The sequence below is a fragment of the Meleagris gallopavo genome, chromosome 3 (assembly GCF_905368555.1).
Source record: "Meleagris gallopavo chromosome 3, MGAL_WU_HG_1.1, whole genome shotgun sequence".
Lineage (NCBI taxonomy): Eukaryota > Metazoa > Chordata > Aves > Galliformes > Phasianidae > Meleagris > Meleagris gallopavo.
Genome location: NC_139406.1, coordinates 40,046,586 through 40,066,126, shown reverse-complemented (window position 1 = coordinate 40,066,126; position 19,541 = coordinate 40,046,586). Strand labels below are relative to the sequence as shown.

Below are 19,541 nucleotides of genomic sequence, written 5' to 3'. Positions count from 1 at the left end.
GCAAATAAGAGCCTTGTAGTCTGGGTTAGTACATTGGCAAATAGCCAATGAAACAAAGTTATTTGTGAATTAATAAGGACCTGGTTCAGAATAATTAAAGATTACTTGTATGTCTTAATGATCTTTGCATATTATCTGGAAAATTGTTTTTGTTGTTGTTGTTGGTTTTTTTTTTCCTTTTTTCAATAATAGAGAAAAACAGTTGCAGCCAAAGAAATAATGCTTTTGGAATTTACACTAATTCATTTGGTAAGTTCTTTACCTAAATATAATTGTGCAGACTCCATGTTCTGAGAGTGAGTTTGCATTATTGTCACTCACTAGGGGAATGATTCCCAATGGCACAGAGTAAATGTCATGCATATATTCCATACTCTCTGAACCTGCATTAGTTAACCTAGTTAAACTAGAATAGACTTACCTATTAGGTTGTGTCAGTTAAAAAGTTTCATTATTTCTTAGCACCATAATTAAAATGTTATATTTTCTATTTTAGACTTTTTAATTGTCAGTAGATTACATTAATAGTTATTAAAGCAGTCGTTCCTTATCGATTAACAATGTTACACAGCTTTTTTCTATCATCCTGATGACTACTTATTTGGATAGTCTCATGAAGGTGATAATAATACTACTCAAAATCAGTCTGACAAACAAAAATACCCAGGAACAATCAAGTATCTCTATGTTTAATTCTAGTATACAAATGTAACCACGATGCAGGGCATGAAACAGAGGGTTCTTTTTTCCACCCAGTAACAACAGACTCAACCTACACCTTCATCATTGCAGTTGAATGTTCATGCTCTGATATCTGCAGGATTTTGGAGAAGATCCAGTTGTTAAGGAATGCTGTAAATGACCATCACCTCCACCACCTCTGGGCACAGAAGTCCTTCCTTCCTGTCTGCTGGAGCCCCACTTTGTGTCCCCATACTGCCACAGATTTCTGTTCTGAGCTGATAGATGGGGCTGCTCCTCACCTATTTGCATGTTCAGCCAGCAGCAAAACTGTGTCCCAGAGACACACACACAGATGAGCAAAAATACACTACTATCACACACACAGATTTTTAAGAAAGAATCTAATTAGAAGATGAAACAGACTGCAGAAATCAGGTGCAGGGCTTGGTCAGATACAGGTACTGTTTGGCCACATTTTATAAATGAGTGGTCCCATTCTACCCTTGCTTTGTTCCTACACATTCACTCCTCAAAAGCATTCCTTCAAAAGTTTTGCATAGTCTTACAGCCTACCCAAATCCCTATGCTCCTCGTTTCCCACTTGTTACCAGATAAAAGTATAGTTTAGCACTCTCTAAAACTATACCTGCAGTTTCTTGATGGTCCGTTATATGAGAATTGTTGAGTCATGGCCTGAACCACTGATTTGATCACCTGGGGAAAGGTCTGGGTCAGCCCTGGGAGCACAGGTGAAGGCAATTCAGCTATGTGACCAGAACAGGTGGAGCCTGGCTGTACCTCTCTTAGACCTCATTTAAGGGCTGACTACCCCTCTGGAAGGATTTCTGGTTGGAGATCTGTCCCTTGTGGAGTTTTTCTCTGTGAGGCTAGATTGTCTGAGGCAGGTGAGTATTCTTTCTCTGTTTCTCCCTTTTGCTGTTTCACTTTTGTGTCACTTTTGTACTGCACTATTTTTTTCCAGCTGTAACATCCATCAGTTAGCAACTGGAGTCTTCTAGTCCTTGTCATTATTCTTTATTTGTTACTGTGTTTGTGCCTCAGTTTGTTACTTCTCCCTTTATTCATTATCCCCTTTTGTATTGAAAAAGTAGTTAATCAAATGACCAAAACGAAGTAGGCACACTTCCCTCCACATACCATTACACCAGTCTTTCTCATCAAGTCTATTACTACACAGCCTGGTGGTATCATCCTGCACTCCTTTTACTCCAACATACAAATCCTCCACAAATATCCAAGATAAAAACAAACAGGCAAGGAGTCTACCTTTCCCTGCCCAAGTCTTAGCAAGAGGCCCCATGTATTTCTGCAGCCATAACCCTGCTGAGCTGCAGTTTGTTTAGGAGCTTTCTTCAGGCTAAAGTCTCTGATGTGCTGAAGTAGTTTCACCAATAAACACTGAGTCACTGCTGCTACTGAGCACAGGCATGCTTTTGTCAGTCTTTCTGTGTCAACTGCTGTGGCTCTTGGCTGCTTCTGTTAGCAGTATCCTATATCTGCAAGTATCAATCTTAAGTCACATTGGAGCGATCATTAGGTCAATAAACAAATAGACTAAATGCAATGCACTGCAGACTATATAAAAATTCCAGTCTGTATGTTCTAGGAACCAGGAACAAATCAGGATAGGATTACCGTAGCTAGTTCCATCAAGGGACCAAGAATTCCCTCTGGGCAAAAATCATGTTCTAACCAGTTGACGCATGGTGGGTAATACATTAACAATCCCGTAGTGTTGAGATACAGCCTGAGGAATGCTCTGTCTAGACATGGTGTAGACTAACCTGGTTTCTACATCATAAAATTCTCACAATCTCCTAATGCATTTTCCCATTTTGGAGATGAGGAAACTGACATAAAAAATAGAAAATAACCTATCAGCACAGCAACTTTATAAGAAAGTCCTGTAAAAATAAATAAATGTTAATAGGCAAGACTAGCACTGTTTCTAACAAGTTGCCACTCAGCTAAGTGTTTGGACATACAGTTCATTGGGGGGAAAAAAATATATATATGCAAGTGAGGTGATGGAGTTCTACTTGAAAGGGAGAAATCTTCAAAGTGGTGGGAAATATCTTGTCTCTTGTGATAAGTATACCACCTTGAAAACTTACATTTTTGCAATGTGAGAACTGCTCTTCCTATTTTAAATTATTGCTTATTGCTCCTGCTCTGTAATAAGAACATTTTGTGTGTGAAGAGTCAAGTTAACAATAATTTTGTAGAATTTACATCTGAATAAATTATTTATGCTTGTGAAATTAAGCAGACTGCTTTAGCAGCTAAGTAGCTAGCAAGATTTTCTAATTACTAAGCTATTAAAACTATATGCACTATGAGGGAATAGTGCAACGTTCCTAGTTTTCATTCTTAATTAGTTTGCCTCAAATATATTTGAGCCAATTTTGAATTTTTACATGTCCAAATTAATTCTCTTAGTCATTAGTAAGCAAATCTATATAAATCTCAAAGCTACTGATATAAAACAGTATTTCGTAAACACATATTTCTGCAATATGAAGTTAACATACTATCTCAGATATGGGTAAAAACTTAATTGACCTCTGTAATTTTAGTATCTATAGATTTTGATTTGTTGTAATGATGCTGACATTCTTGCTTCTTCAAGGGCCTGTTGACAAAGAGGATGCTTTTTTCCCACTTTTTTTTTTTTTTGTGAAATAGCTTCTAAATTATGGGTAATAGCCAACATCTGTAGACATCTCCTTGGGGAGCTCACAGGATGCAAGTAGATTGTGAGGTGCTAATATAGTTACCAGTCTGCTGTGATTTAAAAAAAAAAAAAAAAAAAAAAAGTACTGAACTAAAGAAAAACAACTTCTTTGGTAGCTAACTACTTTGATTTCAGTATTGTATCCCTATCTGTGTACTGTCTGCAAAAGGAAAGTTGTCGTCTTTGAATGAGCTGCTGTATCTTGTACAGAATTTTCGTTACATTCATAATCTTTCATGCAGGACATAAAAGCTTTGATGTCTTTCCATAGTTGCAATGGGCAGCTAAAGTGAATCTTAGCAGGATCTCCATCAACCACTTGAGCTAGACAAGAGGGAAGCCCAATCCAGTCCATCTGCAGCTTTGTGAGGACAGGGCCCAATGGCTTCTGACTGTTATGGGGACCCAGGTTTGGGTAGGTGAGGAGAACAAGATGGGCAGGGCTGTGAGAGCCTCAGGGCCACAACAGTTCCAAAGAGCTCTAGACTTATAGGCATAAATACATGCATAGTAACTTCAACCAGACCTCAGTATGTCTAGAGGTCCAGGTTTGATCATGCCTACCATTTCTTTGATATATGCCACAATGTAATTTCTGGACTAAAAAAAAATAAACTTAACCCCATGTAACATACAAATCAAGACCAATAACTTCTTAAACCCTGAATTCTTTGTCATAGACAGTTTGTTTCTTCTTACTTCCTAGTAATATCATTGATTAATCACTCAAATTCTGTTTCGATACCCAGAAGAAAAAAAAAAAAAAGTGAATTAATGTGAGCCTTTTCCCCAGGTGCTCTATCAGTAGTTCAGGCTGTGACTCAGCAGTTCCCACATGAATTTATTTAAAGAATTATCCTAGCAGAAGAAAAACAAAGAAAATAGCCAAGACTGGAGTGATCCCACACAGAGAGTGGTCCTGACCCTAGACAATGTTATCCTCTTCTGGATTACTGTTGAGTTTCCTGAGATACAGAAGATTAACTGCAGAGGTTACACCCCCTTGTGATAACTTTACTTTTTTTTTATTATTTTTCTGGAACTTTGCCACTTACCTTACATGATTAAAGAATATTAAGATTAATTGTTTTTATTACTATTATTTCATTATGATGTAAACGTAAGAAGATTTATTTTAATGATATAAGCATTTGTGTTCCTCAAGTGTAGAGATTACTTCAAAAAAACAGACTGCATCAGCTCTGTGATAAAGATAAGGCTGAAGAGTACAAATTTGATTGTTCTGTTTGAATTGAAGGATGTAACAGAAGTCATACAGGTCTTTCTGAGTATTTTAAACATCCAAGTGAACATAACAGTATAATTAATTTTCTTTTAGAGACAGAAATTTTCTCCCAGTAGTCATTTAGTGCTGGGCTATGATGACCTTTGCTCTACCATAACTTTTTTTTTTTTTGTAATCTCCCATTTTCCTGAGGCTAGAGTCTTAGAATTGAAGTTAATGTTTTCCCACAGCTCACAATTAAGATTTATTTTTCTTTAATATCATCTAAAATTATTAATATATAAATTTTTTTGAGACACAGTTACATATACGCATATTCAGCACATGCCAGATAAGAGGTTTAGTAGCAATTAGACATAATTCTGGGATTCCAAACTCATTCATTTATAGAAGTAACATTACAGAAGAGTTCTGTAAGTTCTATCCTGAAATTCCAGCATTTCAAAAGACCGTGTTCATTTTGCCAGGAGAATACCTTCAGAAGGTAAAATATTGTATAGACAATTCTATATATGTAAACAAAATATTATTGTTGCACATAAGTAGTGCACAGAAATAACACATAGCTGGACACTGGGCTAAGGCTATTTTTCTCAGCCTCTGTAGAAAACAACCCTGTTGGTAGATGCTTTGTTGAAGTTAGTTCTGTGATACTCTCTCTGGAATAGAGGCCAGCATCTTTGTAACCAACAGCTTAATTTATTCCTTAGCTTCCCAGCATCCCACTGATTTTCACAGAACTCTCTGACCTTCTGGGCTTTGAAGTTGCAAAAAAAAATAAAAATAAAAAAAAGTTTCTGCTGGCTTATGAATCAGTCTGTCAACATCTTGGGACTGTAAATTACAGTATACTTACTACAGTTTGCTTGAATTGGCAGAAACTACTTGTAGATATGTCAGCATCCTGTGATTATTAGCAGGAGCAGTATGAGATATCTGGTAAAAATATTTTTTTAATGTTGTTCTTAGCCTGTTCTGTTTCTTGTAGTGTTTGGGAAGTTATTCTACTTTTATTGATTTGAAAACGTTATGGTAGGCAGTCAGTCTTGATTAAATTTTAAAACAAACATACAACAACAAACAAAATGCTCGTAGCATTTTTATTAAACTCTCTCAAATTTATTTGCTTGTTTTGGCACTGTCTTTTTCTTCTACATCTAAGAATTGTTTCCACACTTTTTTAAAAAAAGATTCTAATCTAACAGAGACTAGGAGTCTGAATTCCATATCATCTATGTCACTGACTTCCTGCGCTACTTACATTGTATGCGTTTACTTCATCTGCAAAGACCCGTAAAATATACAAGGGCTGTTCCTAATTTGTGATGTTTGTCCATGTTGTCAGAGGTGGATGCTGGTGGTATAGCAATAGAAATTGAATCTTCCCATCAATATTCTGTTCCATTTTGTTGCCCTGTAACAAATGGTAGTGGAGGGGCAAACTGACAAAATCACATCTGTCCTAAGAGTGTATATGAAGCAAAGGTGTGGAATTGAAATCCTCCACATTGAAAAATTGGAGTCCATTGATATTCACTGCTGCTTGCTGAACTTTTATGGAGACCAAACAATGAATGTAAGCACAGTGAGATGATGGGTGGCATGTTTTAGCGATGGTGACAGCAACGAGAAAGATAAGCCACATTCTGGACAGCCATGTATATTTTCACAGGCATAGCATGCAGGCTCTTGTTCATTGCTTGTGAAAATGCATAGCTGATGGTGGTGAGTATGTTGAAAGGTGGTGTTTTATAGCTAAGGAGTTCTTCTATCAAATAGTGTTATTGTGTTCTCTGTATCTGTTTCCATTGAAATAAACAGGAGGCATTACTGTCAGTGGGATCTAGATGTAATTATCATAAGGATTAAGGTGTTAAACTTCAGATACTATTAAAAAGGAACATGTGAGAAGCTGATACATTTTTTTTGTTACTCATTTATCTGAGATAATAATACTCGCTTCATATCACTACTTATAAAACATAATTCAGAATAATTTTTGTATTTGTAAAAAAATGTCTTTATAAAAAGTTGTAACAATTAACATCATAATACTTAATGAATTAAGGAAAATGTGAGAGGAAGGCTCCCAGGGTCTGGAGTAGTAATTAAAAGGCAGAACTTAATATCCTGCTCTACCAGAGACTGAAAAGTCACAGCCAATGTGTTTAATGTCATAGTTCCAAGGAAGGAAAATAATGTGCTAACATAAATCTGCAAGAATTTAGATATTCTGAGGAACGTATGTTTCTGGAGATGTGCAGGAGTTTCTTAGCCAGATTTAATCAAATTGTTTCTGTCATTCCTTGCTTATTTATGTGTACTTTTATTAGCTGCTTACACTGAAAACATTAGTGCCAGTAATTGAGAATTAGTTTCTGTGGATTCTTCAGTGTCACTAGATGAATATGCAATTTCTAAAAACTTCAGCTATCCTGGAACAATCCACTTTAATTTAATAGAATACCTAGGTAGGAATTTTCAGTAAAATGCTGTGCACTGAAAATACACATCAACAGAACTGCTGGTGCAAAAGTATTGTTTTAAATTAGATTTTTATTCATGTAAAGAAAAGAGGGGGAGAGGGTTAAATTCTAAGTAATTGGACTTTTTTAAAATGAATAAAATCTATTTTTCAGTCACTAATTTTGACATGTGAGATGACTAAATAAAGATATTAAGTGTTTGCATTTCATCCTTTCAAAATATTTTTTTTTTGGCTTTTTTTTTTTTTTTTTTTTACAGTTGACTATTAGAACTTCCTGGATAACTAATATATTTTAGTCTAAATTCCCACAAATTTTCACTAGCTTTGCCATGGATGCAGCAACCATTTTAGAAACAGTACATACACCTTCCTCTTCCTTGAGCAGAGAAGCTGTAGCAGGGTGAGCAATATTGAGAAGTAGGAAGAGATTATTTGTTGGGTGATCAGCTAGGAGCAGCAAGCTCCTGGATTAGGAGAGAGAGACAATCTGAGTCCTCTAATCTCCATCAGTCAGCTGGGGAAGAGCCAAACGCCTCCAAAGCAGTGGAAAGGTTTCACATTTTTAAGTCAGCTCTTTTTCTTTTGAGTCCCAGGGCTGTTAACTGTTGCTGTTTCAATGGTTACACTCCATCTGTTTTCACTTTCCTTATCAATCCTCATTTTCATTCTCTTACTTTCTCACATCTCAACAAGTATTTTCCCAGCAAGCTAGAGCCAAGGTCAGCTGGAGGGGCTATGAGACTCTCAGATGGCCAAATCCTACCACAGGAACATACGGTGATGAATGAGAAGCTACCAAAAGAGAAGTACTAGTAGAGAAGCCAAGAAAATAGTGAAACAGAGACATGGGAAAAATGGGTAGAAGATCACACCATGAATGGTTTATGATGCTAAACGAAATTGTGTGAATAGCCTTGAATTCCATGTCTCTGTATGGGGGTACAATATGGCAAAATGATGAAAGATAACCATCAAATGTATAAAAGGTATTGTTGGTATCAAATTACCAAGATTATTTGAGGATATCAGAGACAATTATTTCTTTTTGAATTCTTATATGTAATTAATTTTACTTCTAAAACGTCTGTGTTTTATATTGATTTCTTTAAAACATTCAATTGACTGAAGGAGAAAGAAAAAAAAAATTTTTAGATGATGCTCTGAGGCACTGCAAACCATTCCCATCCTTGCCTTCCTCCACCAGACCCAGCAAGGCTGTAGCAGGTCTGGGCTATGACATTCCCCCCTAGAAGCCTTACTGGGCCCAGCCATGGTCTCCTCCTGCCCATCCTCAGCCTGGCCCTGAGCTCAGGCTACCCTGCTGCACCACTCATCTGCTCTGCTCCTGGCCGGGTTGGAAGGAGTTGGCCTGGCTAATTTACTTATTCTTCATTTGATTTTTCATCTTATTTTGGCAGTACAACAGATCTATGTGATCACACAGAGTGTTGACTTTAGATACTATAGTCTGACTCACAGTGCAAAAAGAACATTATGTTCCATGGAGCAGTATTTGTTACTGATTATTCAGTCTTGTGAGCATCATTATGGATAAGTAATTTATTAACTAATTTCACTGTTTATCTATATTTCTTTGTTACCCTTCATTTGATACAAGTTATTCTTAAGCACACCTGCCTTTAGTATGCATCCTTCCAACTTCATTAGCTCCAATTAGAATAACCTATTGGGAAGGACCTTAAATCACAAAAGCTTTGATATACGAGTTGATTTGGTCTTCTATCACACAGAGTTACAAGGAGTACAGTTGACAAAGGATATTTTTCTGAATGCCTAGAAAAAATACAGGAAAAATTACTGACGTACCTTGAAAGAATACACCCAGAATGTACCACATAAAAGTGCAAGAAAGAATACAGCATATTATGCTAATACATATCAGATGGGCAGCAGTTAAGCGGATGGGGCCACTTTTCAACAGTGCCTAGTGACAGAACAAGAGGCAATGGGTACAAACTAGAATATAGGAAGTTCCATATGAACACAAGAAAAAGAAATATCTATGCAAAGAGGGTGACAGAGCACTGAAACAAGCTGCCCAGAGAGGCTGTGGAGTCTCCTTCTCTGGAGATATTCATGGCCCACCTGAACACTTTCCTGTGTAACCTACTGCACAGAACCTGCTTTAGCAAGGGGGTTGGACTAGTTCGGACACATCCAACCCATAACCTGTAGGCCATAAACAGCTTGGCCCAGCCCATTCTGCTGCCACCTCCTGACCAACACCATCATGACAGCTGTTCTGCCCCACTGTGATGCCTGACCCAGCCCTGGATGCACACCCATCACTCACAACCAAACACTGGTGTGCGATAGGCAATATATGGGCTGAATCCAGGATACGGGAAGGATGCACCACAATGCTAACTCAAGTTACGGCAAATAATGCTATGTATTTTGATACACTGGCTAAGTAGAGTCCAGTGAACAACAAAAAATATGCAGCTACATCTTCCATTTTGATGAAGGAATCTTGTGAACAAGTTTCAAGATTTCTGAAGTAGTCTATTTTTTTTGTATATTTCGAGCTCCATTTTCAGTTGACATAAGTATGTTGCCTGCGAATTTTAAAAAAGACCTTGTAGAGTTACAAGCAGACACTCAACTCAGCCACCTCCCAGGTTAAACCACAACATCAAATCAAAGAAAAGTCTTATTATGCCTCTTTACCAGACTTTTATAAGTTCTATCTTACCTGAGAAAAATATCCTTCACAATTATGCCTTATTCATGTCATCACTTTTTGGCAGTATGTACATTTGTGAACAACTATTTTCAAGGATGAAGCACAGGAAGAGTAATATTTCACCAGCAACCTCTGTCAAACACCTTTAGAACTCAATGAGAATTCCAACCTCTGCCATCAAACCATTAGTTTCACAAAAACAAGGTTACATATGCTACTAGTTTGTGTTTATTGTTTTTTTTTTAATGTTTATAATAAAAATATTAAAAATGAAGATAAGTTTTGTTACTTATATAGATTAATTATATTCAATATTTTATTAAGGTTGCTCCAAAAGTAATGCCTCCTGTTTTATTATGTTGGCCTACAGTATCAGAAGCAGATGCTGTGAGACGAAAGTACAGGCTGAATCTTCCCTATGATATCTGATTATCTTTTACTGCCAGACGGAAGGAGAAAGATAGTCTGACAAAATGATGCATGACATGAAAGTTTATCTGAAGCGAAGGTATGTCACTGAATTCCTCTGTTAAAAAATGGTCCTGATTAGTAATCATCAACACTTGCTGAAAATTTATGGAGCCTAAATTGTGGGCATGAGTGCAGTAAGACAATGTTTCAGTAGTGGTAACAGCAAGTCAAGTCTATTGGTATATATTTGGTGGCCGTTTTCCTCCCATCACAAAAGATTTTAAATTTGACTACGCTTTCTTGTCATCTTGTGATCAAGGTAGCCACTAATTGTCATTTCACCCACAAAAAGTTCTCTGTTTACAAGAAAGAGATCTGGGACAGTACTTTGTGGCATGCAAGTTGCATGCTTCATTGTGCCCAAACCATTCTTCAGCCATTTAGTACTCCAGGCAGAAGAAAATTCTGCCCTATTTATACTGGCCAAGTGAACAGATAGCAATGTAGAACAAGATGTCTCACTGGCAGAGCTCAGAGGATTACAAACAGCAGTACAGGATCTAATAGGAGACATACAGCTAGTAGTGCTCTCCAAGGGTTAGTTTTGTATCCAATTTTGCTCAACAGATAAATCAAGGACCTGGAAAGAAGAAAAATAAAAAACACCATCAGCAAAGTTACTGATGATACAAACGTGAGAAACCAACAAAAAAAGACCCAATCAAGAATAACACCCATCCTCCCCCAAGACTATACCTAGAAGAAAACATTCTAACATGTATGAGTGTTTTTTCAGCCCACTGCTTGTATGGTAGGTTATCAATTGGCCTCAGCTGTTGAACCAAGTGCACTCAGTTTGAGATAGGCTTGTTATTAATCATCCTTAATTAGAAGAACTTTTATAAGCACAGTGTTTTTCTAGCTAGTGACAGAAAACTCTGTATAAGGGTTCTTAGAGGGCAGATGATGAGGTATGTGGGCATTTTACTATGGAGATTTTTTTTTTTACTATGGTAGTTTAAGTTTTTAATCAGTGAAACTAATTTAATATTGTCACTGAATCTTTTTATTATGATAAATAGTTGTTACGATAGGTTATATGATGCATAAAAATATCTAACAGTTTGTCACGGCTTTATGATTTTTGTATTCCACATCATAGCATCATGCAGCGTACTCAGGATTAAAGAGTTAATGCTGCAGTTCCATGGAATGTCCGGTCACTGTTTCATAAGAGAATGAACAAGCTACAACCCCCAGGAGACCTCATTTTTTTCCATTTCCATTTTCCATTTGGAGGGAAAGACAAAACTGACTGCGAATCATGAGACTGGCTTTTTTGCTCCCTATTTTCCCTACTCATCTTGCCTACAGCATTAGGGTAAGGATTTCAGTTTTGGAAAATCTCCCATTTTATTTATTAGCTTCAATTATATTGTATTATCTCACATTTCACTATTAGATTTAGTAAATGTTTTTCCTTAGCATGTTGCTACTATTTTCCTCCTAGGCCCATTTCCTTACCTTTTCACTTTTCCAGGGCATGTGTCCATGGGTCCCTTTGCTCCCTTGGTCCCAGAACCAGGCCAAGCCAGGCCAAACCTTGACACAGGTTTAAATAAATAAATAAATAACTTAAACTTCCTTTTTGACTTTCACTCCTTTCATTACTTTCTTGGAGCATGGAGAGAGAGAAGAAAAAAGTAATTGAGTCCTAAGGTGTTATTTTAAAATTACTGCAATTAATTTATTTCAATTTTTTTTCAAGATTGTTATTTAGAGAATTTCAAACTTGTGTTAGAAGCTTATATTCGATTAATTCTTGGCTAATGCAGTCATAAGGATGCTAACCCTAACTGAATTCTAACAAGTGAAGGCAGATCACCTTCTTAGATACTAGGCAAGCCTTTTTTCTTTTTGGTCTGTTTTTAAATAAGCTGAACAACTCAGCTCTTAAGGCCCCTAGAAGATTTAAACCTTACTAATGGGACAGACCAGTGGTCCCACCTATCTGAAAAAAAAAAAACGACAACAACAACAAAAAAAAAAACAACAGAAATATATCCCACAAAACAATAATTTAAGAATGCAGAAGTTATTAAATTAGTTTACTGGTGGTTTCACTTTCTAATTCTGATATCAGAATTTGCTTGCATATTTTTTTTCTCATTGCAAAACTGTTTTTGAAGAATATTTTTAATTCACAACATCATATTTTTAAGCAATTGCTGAAGTTCAATTGCTGTAGATAATTTATGGAAGAAGCCTGGTGGGAGAAGAAGTGGACTTCTTTAGGCTTAGAAAGTGATAGTTCTCAACTCTAGCAATGACTTTCCTTAAGCAAAGAGAGGAGATTTTGCATAAAAAGTGGAGAAGTTTTGCTCAAGAATACTTTTTTTGAGTGGACACTTGCACAGCAAGTAAAAATATGTATTTTTAGAATACAAATGAATGTGCTTTTATAAATGTAAAAGGAACCTTACTTGACATGTTTACATTAATTTTTTTGTTTCCCCTAGTACATTTATGTTATTCTCACTTTTAACTATCCCAATAATTAAGGGATATATAATTTGACATATATAATAGGTCAAAAATATTTTAGATTTTAGAAAATTACCCTTATAGCTTCTCACATTTTTGTCTTAGTTATAGTAACTAGAAGTTGATACATAACAGCTTTTATTCCGCTGCTTTCTTACATTACTGTCTTTGTTTTGTTCTGAAGAAATCTGTGCGATCAACTTGGATCAAGTTAAATGGTACAGAATGTAGGTGTATGTTTGGCTTAATGGTGATAGGGGCCTGGGTGTTGGAAAATACATCTTTCCATTTCTGCCATGCATGTTAGCATGACAAAATGCTAATAATAGAAAAAGAATAAGATTAAGCAAAGTAATTTATTGATAGAAAATTTATTCGGAGTAATTGTACTGAGAAGTTTGCTACTGAAGAACATGAAGTTGAAATGTAAAAGTGTTGAGAGAGTAAATATTTTTGTTATACACTTCAGTCTTTCCTATGCTTTTGAAAATGACAAAAGCACACGTTAAGCCCAAAATGCAAGTAGTAAGAAATGTCTTTTTTTGGTAAAAAGATCAGAAAACCAACATAGCTGTAGATGTATGCTCATTAATATGGAAAATACCGGACTCAATATACTCATTCATGTCTCCAGTTGTCTTTTTTTCCCAGTGAATGTAACTATGCAAAGTAAAATTCTGTATTAGTAATACTAGTAACTTTCCTGGAGGTGAATGTAGATATCGGGTTAACACAACTGCAGTCAATTCAGTATGTGTTAACCTTTTGGGCAGTTGTATGCAGTTAGAATGGATCAATTTACCACGGGGCTTCTCTTTAGTGAAGGATTATGCTAGTGATTTTTTTAAAAAATTTCTTCAGAATTATCTTAGACGGAAGAGACTTGCAATGATCTTAACCCTCGGTTTTGCAGTGGGTGTTTATCACTTCAGACTGCTTCTGGCAGTTAAATAGATAGAGTTGAGTTTGAGACTACATGTAAAGAAACAAATAGATTGGACAAAGTACTTTAATGAGAGAGCATTTTAAAACTATAGTAAATGTTGTTGTCTTTAGACTAATGTCAACCCTTTTTTTTCCCCACAACCAACTATTGGACATAGAATGGTATAATATTTGCAGATTATTTGTAATAGTTGAGTATATTCACATAAGCTGTTCCTTCTACAGTAATTGAAGAGTGATTTTTCACTACAATTTAATTCAAGACATTTTCCTGACACTCTGCCCAGACCAAGTTATTTTTTATGCTTCTCCGTAATTTTGGGAGTAGTTTGCATATCACTTCATGGCAGAGTCTCATTATCATTCTGTATGTGATAGTCTTAGATGATTAATAATATTTGCTTTGAAACTGTGGTGATTTTTTTGCAACCATGTCAGGTTGAAAAAAAAGGAAAAAAAAAAATCACCAAACAATAGAGCAAAAGCTTGCAAGTATAGGAGATCTTTCTGTAGTTTTAATTGGTCTGCTAACTGAGAAAAAGTTGTAAACTAAAACTTGTTATTGAATTATCCAGAAGTATATTTTTGATAATACTTAATGGTACAGTAAGATGAAATGATTGTATTCCTGTAGTTACTGTGTATTAAAAATGAGAAATAGTTGATCACTTCCAAAACAACAGCAAACAAAAACCACACTGTGATTTGAATTTTACTTTTGATTTAATCTTGAGTAGACTTAACTGATTTAAAGTCATTAAAAGAGCGTGACACGAGGTCTTAAATACATTCATACTTTTTATGTCCTCTTTAATTGTTGTAAGCCTATAAGTACTGCTAAGAAACTTTCACCATCTGAATGCAGCCAGTGTTCATCTTGTTTTTGGACTACAAGAAAAAATCAGAAACACATACTTGTTTGTGTATTTTTTATAATCTGCTGGTTTAAAGATATAATTATGAGAGTTCCTTTACTGAAATGGGTAGAGATGAAATCCAGATCATCTGAAACCTAAATGAAAATACTCTTTTTATTAGTAACATAACACTTTCAATATTGCCAAATTTTGTAACTCAAAATGTTGGAGGCACAAATTGTTCCCATCAGTGAGAATGGTAATGCCAAAGTGATACTGTTATGTTTTATATCCTCTAAAAAAATATATAAATAAAATTTTTAAACTCAGTAATTGTATTCACAACGCTTGAAGATCTTGCGGAGGTCACTGCTGCTGTTTGACTATTGAGTATATACAGTAATGCTTTCTAGTGAAAACTATTTTATAGGTAATTTATGAAGTTTTATTTAATATGGGGAAAAAAAATGGAATTAATCTGTACTTGAGGACTGGATGGGTGATGTTATTAGAGAATATTCCAGTGGGATATGAGATGTGGCTGCAGGAAGAGCGATTGAAGATACAATAAGACAATAGTTACTTTAACTTTTTTAATTCGATACAGGTTTTAAACTTTTTTATATTCATAGGAATATCTAGTTTTCCCCACTTTTTTTTTAACTGAGTGCCCTTCATCTGCAGTCAGTGCAGTAGAGTTTTTGCATCACAGGTGCCGTATTATGCCTGTGTTGTTGATGGTAGTGGGAGGATAGGTATGTTCATTTCTTCAAAATAAATGTACTGTCAGAGAATGCACTTAAGTCAAGAGTTTTGCAGCTATAGCTGCGACTCTTGATGAAAAGACTGCTTTATTCTTCTTAATAGATGCTGAAATATTAATAGGGGAGTAGACTTATGTTCCTTAAAGCTGTGTGTAAGGAACTCTGGCTTCTCAGTCTGAAATCCTGGCAAAGAATATAATGAGATTTTTGAAACTGAGAATATTAAGCTTTTCAAAGCTATGGCAAATATAATGTAAGCTATGTGAAATTATATCAGTTTAATACCTCCAGGACCTGCCATGTAGTTGGCCTGTAGTATCAGTTTCAGAACACCAGTGGCATCATGCATTGTTACATGTCAACTGCAAAAAATTTGCTTATTTGAAGAAACGCTTCTTACCTTTTGTATTAATACAACAACCCTCAACTTTTAATGTGAATTATTTCATTTTTCAGAAATGCGCTTTTAATTTTTTCAATTTTTCCTTGCTGTGTTCTTATACAGTGATAATCTAACTTAGAAATTTGCATAATGTCTGATTAATTACATAGTTAATTATGAAAATACATGTGCTAACTAGATGATAGTCATCCAGAGGGAAATACCATCAGTTATTTAAATCTCAGGAGATCTGTATAGGACTGAGGGAGAGCATAAGAATCCACAAAGTATGGTAAAGTCTTGTGCATGTGCTTAATTACTGGGATTAGAACAATTAATTTTAGCTTGTGAATAATATTTAGGAGGCAGGGATCATAGCATTCAGTTCTGAAAGATATGAAGGAATAAATATTGAAGAAAGCAATATTTAGCAAAAGACAATATGGCATAATAATTTGTTGGATAAATGACTTCATAAAAGAAAAACATTTTGATTTTAGTTTTGATAAAGCCTGGCCAATGGGAGTCATTTTCAAGTTAGTATGGAGTGGCCTTAAGGTTGTAAATAATACTGTTGGCCAAATCCCAATACTGTGCGGATGAGAAAAGGATGCAGGAAATTCTGTTGTTTATGCATGTCTCTGTAACACTGCGAAGCAAGAGGAGCCTAGAAAATCCAGAGGGTAAGGGGTCTTAAGCTTGTGGACTTAATAATTAATTCTTGTATTTCTCTTTTGGGTTACTACCATGCTGATAGAGGAGAGGAAAACAATCCGAAATACTCAGTAAAAAGTATTGAAGGTCAGAAAACAGTCTTTGAAAACCAGCTAAATTAGATTTAGCTTTCTCTTCTTTCTTTTTACTAACACCAAGTAATATTAATTCTAACACTCTTTTAAACATAGCTTTTTGCTTTTTTCCCCCAAATATAGGATACTTGCTTACCATAACAAGGTGCATTTTTAAATTTTCAAAGTGGCAGTTTTTACTAAATGCTTTTCTTATTTTTAATTTAGCAGTTTGTACAAATATGGAAAGTATACTTTAATATTGAAAGTCTTTTTAAAATCACTCGAATATATCTGGAATAGAGTAAGCTGGTAAATCTTTAGAAGTTTTTAATCACTGATGTTTTAAAAGTTAGTGTCATGAGAACTATTTGCAGCTGTTCATATTGCATGTAATTGTTAGGAAGTGGTGTTCTCAGTATTTCTCTTTTCTAATGAATATAATCCTCATTTCCGTCAGAAAATATTGAATAGGCATAAGAAAAAAGAGTGGGAAATAAGTGTTCTTAGCTAAATGACATTATAACAATTCAATGAAGTGTGATTTTTTTTTTTTTTTTTTTTTAGTATTACAATTTGCTGATTCTGGACAAAGATGTTTAGTTTGTCATTTGAAAGGCTGCATCTCAGACGATGCGAGAATGAATGGATCATCTATCACTACTGAGAACCAAGAGCCAAATTTCAAAAGTAATTCTGATGAGTTAAGTGTATATAGCAGATAGGATTAACAGGCCTCATACTGAATATACAGTTAATTTTGTGCTGTTTCTTAAAACCATTTTGTAAAGCAGTCTTTAGTATAAATAATCTTACTGCTATAAGCCTAACTCTTCTAGATTATTTATATTAAAAAAAATTACATTTCTGAAGTTTTTTGAATGTACTTGTTTACAAAATATAGTGAAGATAAAATGATTTCCACAGGATGATATTATCATTAATTGAAATAGGCATATCTCTCCATATTTTTAAATATTCCAGATAATTCTGCAAATACTGGAGAAAAATTAACGTCTGTCACTTTCATCTGTGTGTGTAGTATGGTTTGAACTAAGGCCATTCTTTCACATTAAATATTGACTTCAGGTAGACCTGAGATATAAATTCACCAGAAAATGAATACTGTAAAGTAGCTGGTAAGGGCAAACTGAAAGTACTGTCAATGAATTCGGCAACAAGGAGTGTGGATCTTGGAATCATTTAAACCATACAAATTTATTATTCTGCTGGTTGACTAATCTGTTGGCTGAAGAGACTAGCAATTGTGATCCACATTAATAACTCCATACTAATAATTATTTCTTTAGTATCTGCAAAACATAAGAAATTTTCATGCTCCAAAGTACAGTGAATAAAAAACTTGTCTTCTGCCACTTTTACAAAATAAATTTTTTTAAACACTTTTCCTCTGAATTTTCATTGATGAGTATGTATGGGGATTAAGGGCAACTTTTATGATAAACTACGAGTGCAGATTTTAATTCATCTTGCTGTATTTGTATAGCCTAAAATTATTATAACAATGAAGTATATATTTTGAATTTAGCGTTGCTTTTACTTTCTTTTTAAAATATACATTGCAAGTCACTACAGTGGTGCACTTGAATGAAGTATTTAGCAGCATTCCAAGGGAAACACAAACCTTACATTATTGTTCAGGCTTAATTAACTATATAAATGAATATGTGCTTTGAAGTGTATAGTGCAATTTTTCAGTGTTTTGTTTATTTTCATCCAATTGCAAACAAACCCTCCTGAACACTCTGATGTCAAGAAAAAGATTAGTGTGCTGCGAGTACAGGCTTTTCTGGTTGCTTAGTCCTTCTGACAATCACTAAAAGTTTGTCTGTATTTAAAATACAAATTTAAAAAGTGCTGCACAAGCATGAACTTTCTGTTCCAAGGATCCATGTTTGTGCAACACAGGGCACAACACGAGGGCTACTTCGGAGAGGAACGTGAGATTTGTCTCCTCTAGGAGGAAGAATCTTCTTTGCCCGTGAACTATTTACATAGATGTGAAAGCTGATGTTACTTATGTCATCATTACTGGGGGTCTGATTATTCAGTACTATTCACTCCCATAAGTGTAATCGATTTCTTAAGTAGGTGTCGGTAGATCTAAAGGTAATTAGTTTTGTATGGTGGAGTTTTAAGTGAAAACTGCATCTGGAAGCAGCTGTTCTAAGGAAAGTACCTTGGAAAGCAGAGATAAGTACTTTATTTGCATTTATATTAAATTATGTTGTAGCAAAATGCAGAAAACAAACTTGGATAACACTGAAATTGAAATCATCAATTTTATTTTGTTTTGTTTTCCTAGCAGAGACTGATTTGTAGTTCATGTGCCTATATGGAGTCTCTCTGTAATTGCCTGTTCCTTGCTGTTGTTCTTCACTTTCTTTCTCAGCTTTGAATCTTCTGCTTTAACTCAATGAGTTACAATTGTAATTGCAAACTAAACATTAATCTCATTTATTTGCAAGGGCTGCTTTAATGTTAAAGTTATTCCTACATTTTCTAAATAGATCTTTATTGCAGTTACAGTAATTTTGGGTGAGCTTGTATATAGTAAAGACAGCATGCAAATTAGTTTCTAAACAACACTTCTATTGTTATTATAGTCCATTCCTTTTGTACAAACCTTTTTGGAGGGCTTGGGCTCAGTCTTCAATTTTCCAAGTTGTTTAAAAAAACATTTTCCTGTGACTTTTTTTCACGAGGTATTAACAGGATTGTGCAAGTCAATTTGTTCCTTATTTTACTGACATGACGTAGAGGTATATTAACATAGAAAATGAAATGCTATCTAGAAATTAATTTCCTGTTAAGGCATGATAGAAACCATATTCCATGTTCACTTGGAAAAGCAGGTTTCTGAGCTAAGTACACTTTTATTCCTCTTCCATGTTTAGTCTATGTGGTAATATATCATTGGCTGATTTATTGTGAAAATGATCCTCCCTG

The 19,541-nt window shown here is 35.0% G+C and overlaps 1 protein-coding gene across 2 annotated transcripts in view; it reads left to right on the top strand.

The window, feature by feature from the left end:
* The first annotated feature begins 11,533 nt into the window (after positions 1-11,533).
* CCDC102B (coiled-coil domain containing 102B) overlaps positions 11,534-19,541 on the top strand; it is a 128,854-nt gene continuing 120,846 nt past the window's right edge. The window contains exon 1 of one of the 2 annotated variants that reach the window (XM_085220710.1): positions 11,534-11,672. The gene's annotated coding sequence lies outside the window, so the exon portion shown is untranslated. Of the gene's footprint in view, positions 11,673-16,358; positions 16,467-19,541 lie in introns of those variants that run through there. The other variant, XM_085220709.1, reaches the window with a different exon arrangement.